The 10,615-nt window shown below is 49.4% G+C and overlaps 1 protein-coding gene across 3 annotated transcripts in view; it reads right to left on the reverse strand.

Moving 5' to 3' along the window:
- SELENON (selenoprotein N) overlaps positions 1–10,185 on the reverse strand; it is a 41,868-nt gene extending 31,683 nt beyond the window's left edge. For all 3 annotated transcript variants that reach the window (XR_013277488.1, XR_013277487.1, XM_077490669.1), the window contains exon 1: positions 10,143–10,185. The gene's annotated coding sequence lies outside the window, so the exon portion shown is untranslated. The remainder of the gene's footprint in view (positions 1–10,142) is intronic.
- Between the last annotated feature and the right edge of the window lie 430 nt (positions 10,186–10,615).

The raw sequence follows: 10,615 nt of genomic DNA on the forward strand, positions 1-10,615 counted from the left end.
GTACGTCGGATTTTGTCCGTCGGATCTTGTCCGAAACTGTTGCATACACGCGGTCGGACAAAGTTGTCGAAAAATCCGATCTTTCAGAACGTGATGACGTAATTTCGTTACGACGGGACTACGTTCAGGCTAGTAGCCAATAGCTTTGATGTAGGAATTTGATCTGAGCATGCGTGGCACTTTGTCCAATCGGAATTCTCTACACATGATCGGAGTATGTCCGATCGGCCCAGTTGGTCGGGAAATATTTCCAGCAAGTTTGAAAATTTGGTCCGACGGATATTCCGACGGAAACAGTCCGATGCATACCACACACAGTCGGATTATCCGACAACACGGTCCGATAGGACACATTCCGACGGATTCTCCGACCGTGTGTACAGGGGCTAATAGTGGCTTACCCAGTCCTTTGTTCAGTTTATAAGCAATCATAGTGTGAAAAAAAAAAAAAAAAAAACAATCACCTCCCTAGAGTAGTACAGTGTTACTCTTGTCACAGTATGCAATAAAAAATAAATAAATAAAAAAGTTTTTTATTTTTATTCTTTATTTAAAAACTGTTGCATGACCGCACAACTGTCAGTTAAAGTAGCGCAGTGCCGAATAGCAAAAAATAGCCTGGTCATGAAGGGGGGTAAATCTGGTCATGAAGGGCAAGTCATTTTTTAATTTTTTTTTACATATTGTCACTAATCAGTGTCCCTAATCACTGCCAAGACAGTTATATGACGACGCTGTACTGCACTGGTGTATGTAAAAAAATTAAATAAAAAGAAAATCATGAAAAAAAAAAAAAAAAATTTTTTTTTTTTTTTTTTATTTCTTGATTTTCCACAAAACTGTGACAAAAAAATGACAACTTCAAAAAACTCGCAATGCCTCTTATTAAATACCTTGGACTGTCTACTTTCCAAAAAGCTGTCGTCATTTGGGGGGGGGGGTATTTCTATTGTCCTTGGATTTTTGGCCACAAGAAATGAGATGGGCCATCAGTACATCAGGATCGATCGATCGATTTTCAGATATATACCATAGTTTGTGGTAGGCAACCCCCTGGCATGGGTGGCGGAAGTGGCATTCAAAGCCTCTTTTCCAGCACTCGACTCCCTCCCCTCCCCCATCAGCAGAGCAGCGCAGGGAAGTGTCAGCGAGACACTAATGCGTTCCAATTTTAGAATTCCCCCCACCGCACTGAGGGGGAGGGGCACTGTGCCCCCCACATATGGTAAAATATGTGAAACTTTGTTTGGTTTTCTAACTTTGCTGTGATCGTCAGCTTTTGTGATGGGGAGGAGATTGGGTGCAGTTCTGGTAGAGTGGGGGGGGGGGTCGGTCCCTGTTTCCAGGAGGAGGTGGACTGTGGTTGGCCACTGCTAAAGCCAATCACAGTCCTGCTAGCCCCCCTTCCACCATCTGAAGGAAGATGACCCGCTTGGTTGCCACTACCAATCTCAGGAAGAAGGGATATCACTGTGATTGAGAAAACCCCAATCAGGTGACAGTTTGCGGAATTACTGTTGTGCTTCTGGGAACGTTGTTGAATTTATTCCTGAACCTTTGCGTCACTTACTACTGAACCGCGACACTCTGTGTCCCTTTAAGCCACAGCCAGTATTCAGCGCAATGAAAATCACACCCAATCACTTTTTCTCAGCTGCGGGGGCCCAGCTTATGATCCTGCACAAAGGACCCCTGCTTTCAGAAAATGCCCCTGACCTGAGCTCATCATTGCGCATCCATTCCATATGCTTCTATGTGACCTCACATACATCACACACACATCCCATACATCACACACACATCCCATACATCACACACACATCCCATACATCACACACACATCCCATACATCACACACACATCCCATACATCCCATACATCACACACATCACACACATCCCATACATCACACACATCCCATACATCCCATACATCACACACACATCCCATACATCACACACACATCCCATACGCTGGATGTGAGAGGTGGATCAGCAGAATGAGTGTGCCAGGACAGGTAGATGTCTCATCTCTGCTTCCTTTCACCACTCTGCATATCACACATATCATAGATGAGAAGAGGGTACAGCGGTGGGGAAGATGTACAGGGAGGTTCAGTGGTGGAAGAGATAAGAAGGGTGTTCAGCAGTGGGACAAAGGAGCAGGGGGGGTACAGTGTTAAGGCAGAAAAGCAGGTGTGAAAGGAGGTGTATTGGTGGGGCAGATGGGTTCAGTGTTAGGACAGATGAGAAAGTGAGTCATTGTCATTCAAAGTAGTGAGACAGAAGAGCATGGGGATATGGGGGTGGAGCAGATGTACAGGAAGGTGCAGTGGTGGGACAGAAAAGCAGGGGGGGGGGTACAGTGTTGGGGCAGAGGAGAAAGGAGGTACATTGATGGGACAGATGAGCAGGGGGGGTTACAGCAGTGGTCCAGAGAAGCAGGGGGGGGTACAGAGGTGGGGCAGATGTGCAGAGAGAAAGGAGGTACATCGGTTGATCACATGAGCAGGGAGTTACAGTGGTGGGACAGATGTGCAGGGGGGGTACAGCAGTGGGGCAGATGTGCAGGGAGGGTACAGCAGTGGGGCAGATGTGCAGGGGGGACTGAGTTAGTTACATGCTGCAGCCTACAGAGCATGCAGACGTGGAGGGAAACCAGTGGCTGGGCACCCCTAGTCAGCAGTGCATCGTAGGCGGCTGCCTAGTGGTAGCACTGGCCCTGAGTCCAGCGGTGGGGTAGATGTGCAGGGGAGGTACAGTGGCGGGGCAGATGCGCAGGGGAGGTACAGCGGCGCGGCAGATGCGCAGGGAGTATAGTGATCTGAGGTGTATGAATTGGGGCTGATCGGAGGCGTGGTAGCACTGGCCTTGAGTCCAACGGTGGGGCAGATGCGCAGGGGAGGTACAGCGGCCGGGCAGATGCGCAGGGGAGGTACAGCGGCGGGGCAGATGCGCAGGGAGTATAGTGATCTGAGGTGTATGAATTGGGGCTGATCGGAGGCGTGGTAGCACTGGCCTTGAGTCCAGCGGCGGGGTAGATGCGCAGGGGAGGTACAGTGGCGGGGCAGATGCGCAGGGGAGGTACAGCGGCGGGGCAGATGCGCAGGGGAGGTACAGCGGCGGGGCAGATGCGCAGGGGAGGTACAGCGGCGGGGCAGATGCGCAGGGAGTATAGTGATCTGAGGTGTATGAATTGGGGCTGATCGGAGGCGTGGTAGCACTGGCCTTGAGTCCAGCGGCGGGGTAGATGCGCAGGGGAGGTACAGTGGCGGGGCAGATGCGCAGGGGAGTACAGCGGCGGGGCAGATGCGCAGGGGAGGTACAGCGGCGGGGCAGATGCGCAGGGGAGGTACAGCGGCGGGGCAGATGCGCAGGGAGTATAGTGATCTGAGGTGTATGAATTGGGGCTGATCGGAGGTGTGAGAGTGCAGGATGTTAATTTCTCACTACTAAAGTAGTTTACAGAATTTACTTTATAAAAAAATCTTTTTCATGATTGAGAGTGTGAAGTTGACATTTTTTGGTTATAAAATCGGCACTCTCAGGGCCGGTTCACACTGCGAGCCGCGGCGAGGCGTCTCCGACTTCCTCGCCGCGACTTGCAGGGGGGGTCAGCGGCGACTTGCAGAGGACTTCTGCATAGAAGTCAATGCAAGTCGCCCCCGAAGTCGCCCCGAAGTAGTACAGGAACCTTTTTTCTGAGTCGGAGCGACTCGAGTCGCTCCTCTCAGAACGGTTCCATTGTACTCAATGGGGACAACTTGCGGGAGCGAGGCGAGGCGAGCCGTGTCGCCTCGCCTCGCGCCGCAGTGTGAACCGGCCCTTAATTTCCTTGAAAACATTTTTCGGCGCACTGTGCTCAAATGGTTGCCCACCCAATATACATTGAATTGGGTTATTCTCACCAAAGAAATGTAGCAGAATACATTTTGATCTAAATTTACGAAAAATATTTATTTGTAACATTTCATAACAGAAACAAAGAAGAACTTTCAAAACATTCAGTCTTTTTTTGTTTATTTAGCAAAAAATAAAAAGTCCAGTGGTGATTAAACACCACCAAAAAAAAAAGCTCCATTTGTGGGAACAAAATGATAAAAACCTCACAGTGTTATATGACCGCGTAATTGTCATTCAAAGTCTCACAGCGCTGAAAATGGTCCTGGGCAGGAAGCGGGTGAATGTGCCCGCTATTGAAGTGGTTAAAGAAAGCCGCAGATTTTGAAATACCGAAAATAGCTTTAGGAAATAATAATTTTGTTTATATGAAATTGCAGTGATTGAGTTTGTACCGGAGCCATGAGATCCCATTTCAGGCCAGGCGCCTCCCGTTATTTGGAGTGGACGGTCAGGCTAGGTTCACAATTGCGCGTGTCAAAAAAGCATGCAAAAATGACGCACTTTCCCGACATGCACAGAAAACATGTTGTCCTTTAACAGAGATGTGGTGGTGCCAATAATTGTTACTAACACCCCTGTGCATCTACTAATGCGTTTCGGTGCGGTGCAATTTCGCAAAAGGGTCTCATGCATAGGGCAGCCTGTTGAAATAAACGGACGACCCTCAATGCGCATGCACTCTCTCGCACCTGCATGATGTGAATGGAGCCTATTGGCAGGTTTGACTGCGGCACACTGGGACTTGTAGTCCCACCACAGCTGAAATCAGGCTGCTTTTCCTGGCATGGGGTAGAAGTGGTGGCAACCCACAGACACAAGACATCATCCTGGGACACATTGGGGGAGATTTACTAAAACTAGAGAATCTAGTGCAGGTGTGCATGGTAACCAATCAGCTTCCAACTTCAGCTTGTTCAATTAAGCTTAGACAATAAAACCTGGAAGCTGATTGGTTACTATGCACAGCTGCACCAGATTCCCCCCCCCCCCCCCTATTATTGGTCAAACTAGATGGACTTGTGTCTTTATTAAACCCAAAACCAAAAATGTAATAGATTGCAGCTTACCAATCATTAGACCCCTTTCACACTGCGCCGCCCATAGCGTTGGCGGTAAAATTTTATCGTTGGATTTTCGGAGCATTTCGGCCGATAGCCGGGCGCTTTTAACCCCCACTAGCAGCCGAGAAAGGGTTAAAACTGCCCATAATGCACTGCAATAGCGGCATTTTGCTGGCAGTATAGCCGCGCTGCCCCATTAATTTCAATGGGGAGCAGCGGTGGAGGAGTGGTAAACACAGCACTCCTTCACCGCTCCAAAGAAGCTGCTGGCAGGACTTTTCCTGAGCTCCTGTCAGCGCACCGCTCCAGTGTGAACGCCCTCAGGCTTTCACACTTGAGACAATGGTGAAGCTATTTGAGGGCGGATTGCAGGCGCAATTTTTAACACCTGCAAAATACCCCCAGTGTGAAAAGGGTCTTAGATGTGGTGGCTGCATTGTTTTTTTTTGTTTTGTTTTTTTATGAGCTGGAGTTTGGCTTTAATTTGTTAGTGTATCTAAATCTGCTAGTACATCTAACCCCCCACCCCCTACCCCCGGATTTGGCCAGTAACACACCTCCTTTATTAGTGAGACACACTTCTATCTACATTGTCAGTCTGGGGGGGGGGGGTTAGATGTACTAGCAGATTTAGATACACTAACAAATTAAAGCCAAACTCCAGCTCACACTTTATATTTGGTTACAGCACACAGTGTTTTTCATTTTAGGATAAAGGTTTTACAGAAATAAATACAAGCTGATCATTGTAAGCACCCCTGCCAGTGGTAAATGGTTCGTCTCATCTCTGTAAACTGAAAACATTCTGCTGGAGAGCTTATGAAATGAAGAAATGAAAATAATAGAAGAAAGAAACCCTAAAAAGGAAAACGATATGCAGCCACCACATCCAGTGGCCTAGGTGTAGGGCGGCACTTTGCGGGGGGGTAGGGGGTCAGTAAAGAAAAGCCGAACTCCCGCATGAGAGAAAGGCCCCCCTGACCCACCTTCCCAATTCGCGGCTTCCCGCACACATGCAGCCCACGGCGGCTGGCTTGCTGTAACAGCGCCAGCACTTGCAAATATGGGGAAGTAACACTATGCTGTGTATGGGCGTGCTTGGCCTTTGTGGGGGGGTAGCGACTCACACCCCCATAAGCGGCCGGTGTCCTATCATATAAGCAGTACACAGCAACACAGATTCCGAAAATTGCCGAGGATGAACGGCGCCTGCGCCGTGAGTCCAGGTTGTATCCCCACCATCCAAGTGGACATAGAGTAGGAATATAAAAGAGCCCGAAGCGCGGCGAGCAAAGCTTGCCCGCGAGGGGCCCTCTAATATTCACAACCCTATGTCCGTTTGGATGGTGGGGCTACCACCTCCACTCATGGCGCAGGCGCCGTTCAGCTTCAGAGATTTTCCGAAGCTTCGTCTGCTCCGTACTGCGCATGCGCAGTACGGGGCGGACACTATATCATGGCCGGACACTATATGGCAGAACACCGGTGACTGGCTGCATGCAAGGTGACTGGCGGAGGTGGAGCCTTATGCTCCACCTACCCTCCTCCACACGGCTTTCCTTCGCTGAACCTCCACTTCAGCACTGAGGTCTGGCTGTGACATGAGGATGAGGAGGAGGGAAACCCCCAGATCAGGACAATGGCTGCGCTTGAAGGGGCACAGAGGCTGCGCTTGAAGGGGCACAGAGGCTGCGCTTGATGCGGCACAGAGGCTGCGCTTGAAGGGGCTTGATGGGGCACAGAGGCTGCGCTTGATGGGGCACAGAGGCTGCGCTTGATGGGGCACAGAGGCTGAGCTTGATGGGGCACAGAGGCTGACCTTGATGGGGCACAGAGGCTGACCTTGATGGGGCACAGAGGCTGACCTTGATGTTTTTTTCAGAATTTTTAAGTTTATTTGCGCCCCCCAAAAAAAATTCAGCACCATCCGCCACTGGCATGTGAAAAGTGCTCCATGCATGCTAAAATCTATACAAACCCATTAAACAGTCCACATTCAGTGAAAGTGCCTTAATATGCAGATCATGATATTGCAATAAAGTGATCCATCAATGCTGAAATCAATGCAAACCCATTAAAGAGAAGTTTTAATATTAGGACACTTACCTGTCCAGGGGTTCCCGCGATGTCGACACCTCAGCCGATTTTCGGATTGGCTCTCGGGTTTTTCCACCATCATTCATGGTAAGGGAAACCGGCCGGTTCTCTACTGCACATGTGCGAAGCGCGTTGCACTTTCTGAATGGCCCAGTGGAGGAAGGAGGGGGGGGCAACTTCAGAGGGGGCAGCATAGTCTCCTGGAAGTGGGGAAGGGTACCTGTCAAAAACAGGTACCCGCTCCTCCCTCCCCCTGAAAGGTGCCAAATGAGCCCAAAGAGGAAGGGGTGTGGTTCAGAGGTGATAGGGTGGGTATTAAACAGGAAAGGGTGTGGCCTTGGCAGGAAGGGATGGGTCTTAATTAAATTAGGGGGGTGCATGAGTTTAGTCAGACCTAGGGCAGCACACAAAAACGAAATACACTACTGGCCAAATCTAATAATTGGAAGGAATATCCTTTTATTTAGGGGTCCCCAAGCCCCAGGCCACTGAGAGGAACCACATCAGCAACCAGTGGCGGGAGAGGCGTTCACCTTCCTTGGGCTCCGGTGCGTTGGACGGTGTTGAGGAAAGGCCGGACTGTTTCGACAAATGGAAGACGGAAGTCTCCTTGAGTGGGGATCGAGGGGGAGCCAGAAGGAGGTCCAGGCACCTGGCCGCACACAGTCAGGACTCTATGTGGTGGCAGGCTACAGGTGACAATTGACACGCTGCATCTGGTTGCAGGCTACGAGTGGCACGCTGCATCTGGTTGCAGGCTACGAGTGGCACGCTGCATCTGGTTGCAGGCTACGAGTGGCACGCTGCATCTGGTGGCAGGCTACGACTGGAAAGTGACATCCTGCATCTGGTGGCAGGCTACGAGTGACAAGGGACATCCTGCATCTGGTGGCAGGATACAGTGGCAAGTGGCACGCTACATCTGGTGGCAGCCCTCGAGGAGCAAGTGACACGCTGCATCTGGTAGCAGGCGACAGTGGCACGCTGCATCTGGTGGCAGGCTACAGGTGGCAATTGGCAGACTGTATTTGCTGGCAGGCCACGAGTGGCACACTGCATCTGGTGGCAGGCTACAGGTGGCAAGTGACATGCTGCATCTAGTGGCGGGCAACAGTGGCAATGCTGCATCTGGCGGCAGGCAATGGTGGCAAGTGGCACGCTGCATCTGGTGGCAGACAGCTGTGGCAAGTGACAAGCTCAGGGCTCCCATTAATTCGGCATTATGGTGAGTTGAACTGTCATTATACATTACAATGTAGTAATAGAAATAATGTGATTCAATCATCCTGACAAGATATCAAGCATGGTGTCGAGATGATTGAAGTGCCAACACCAGCCATTCGCCTGACAAATCCCTCCCTGCCAAATTCCCCGTCAACCCCTTCCTTTTTTTTGTTTTGTTGGGGGGCTTTGGTGAAATGGACCCCTGATGAGACAAAGAAACGCACTGAGGTGGACAAAGATTCCCCGGTCTCTTTCTTTTCAGCATACTGGACAGCGAACTAATGGAAAGCGCTCTGAGGCTCCCGGTTTATTCACAAACTGAAACATAGCATCATAATTTACTTTTCTTTAGAGATGAATGGACACAGTGAGTCATTGGTGCCAATCTCTCACTGTGTTCATTCAGGAAAGGAAGGGGTTGGTAAATAGGACACATTTACTGCACACAACCCCCCCCCCCATCCTGCAACATCCCCCTGTATGCCCTCAGCAGCTGGTGGTGGGAGAGGAGGGAAGCTGGGGGCGGGAAGCTGTGCATCTAGAGGAAGAAAATGGAAGAGAAGCCCCCCTTTTGAATTGATGGGGCTTGGGCCTGGTACAGAAGGGCTGGCTGTGTTGCCTTATCAGCAGCCCTGCATGTAAGGGTGGCCATAAACATTACAATCTGATTGCACAACCTCATATAAATTTAAAAAAATGAATAAAAAGGACAAAAAAATAAAAAATAAAAGTGACGAATATATATATATATATATTCATATATAGCAAAATAATAATAAGAAAAATTATTATTAATATATATAATATATATTTTATTATAATAATAATAATAATAATAATAATAATATAAATTTACTACTACTAATGTTATTAATAAATTCTATATATTTGTCAAAAAATATAACGGCAAACCTGTAAAATCCAATCAAATTTCTTATTAAATAGCCCAGGCCCCAATATTACACAATTGATGGTAGATCTAAAGCAGATTGTATAGTGTATGGCCAGTTTAAGAAAACTGTGCGATACCCTTGCCACTGACCACCATTTTCACACAACTGACCTGGAATTTTTGGGCCACCACACGTTACAATCTGACGGTACAATCTTTGTACAATCAACCCCAGGTGGAGTTTGTATTAAAATACCGCACTGCAAAACTCATGCCAATTATTTTGGCGCGCGGTTTGCGGTGAACTCCCGTTGACCTTAACGGGCACATTGGACAGGCAGTGCAAGTTTAGAGAAAATGATAAAGCATTGCGACCGCAGCATGCGCGCACAAGCCCAATCCGGCTGCAATTGTAGACCTGGTGGTCGAGGGTGGCGGTAAAAACGCGGCTCAACTGCCTGTTTTTTTTCCACCCTCTGGCCGCCCACGTGAAAGAGCCCTTAAAAAGGAGATCGCACAATCAGACTGCAGTAAGTATGTGCCCACCAGTCACGATCTTCCATTATGCCAAACGATTGCGCGCGGTCTTCACCCCCTGCACCTGGAAGCGGTGTTTTTTGAAGGTACCCCCCCTCCCCCCCGGAGCAAAATACGAAGTTGTGAGCGTTTCTGCAACGATCCTGCGCGCTGCACCCTCTGCGATCGTAGAATCGGACGCAGCGATACGTCTAGACTGGAAAGCGTGATCCAGATGTGCCGATAACACATCGGGGACGCGAATCGTCCAATCACTGAGATCACCGAGATCTGTTTACAAACAGCACAGGAAACAATGTATCTAAATTCTGATCACAGCAGAGATCTGTTTTCTAAACATAGCCCAGCAACAGGAAACATTGTATGTAAATCCCATCCACACTGCTGATACAATGTAACAAGATGAGGACAATGAGATGATCTGCTTACCTCCCACCCTGCCAGCCAGAATGAGCAGCTCTGCACTCCTAACACAGGCTGCCCCCATCTGCTGGCCTCATGGAGGGGGAGGGGGGGGTCCCAAATCTGCCTGAGCTTGGATTTAACCCTCTGTACTGCCCTGATGGACCCCTGTACAATAACCCCCCACTATTTCAATTAAAATACCAACAAGAAGAGTGATAAATGCGAAGAATAAGAACTAAACTCCCACCTTCACCCCCCCCCCCATTCCTAGTATAGTGGTACAGTCCAGCCTACAGCAGCCAGTCCCACCAGGTTAACCCTTACAGCGCTGGAGGGAATTCTCTGCACACTCAGCAGGGGGCGGCGGGGAGGCATCTGGTGCAGATGTTGTGTTTGGCTGTGAATGGCAATGAGAACATTGTCCCCCGGGGGACACTCATTACAGGGAAGAGCTGGGAGGCTTCCTTGACTTCCAGGAACGTTCGTCTCCACACCCG

This window comes from Lithobates pipiens, unplaced genomic scaffold (assembly GCF_037356315.1).
Source record: "Lithobates pipiens isolate NorthernLeopardFrog02 unplaced genomic scaffold, aLitPip1_a1.2 Scaffold_19, whole genome shotgun sequence".
Lineage (NCBI taxonomy): Eukaryota > Metazoa > Chordata > Amphibia > Anura > Ranidae > Lithobates > Lithobates pipiens.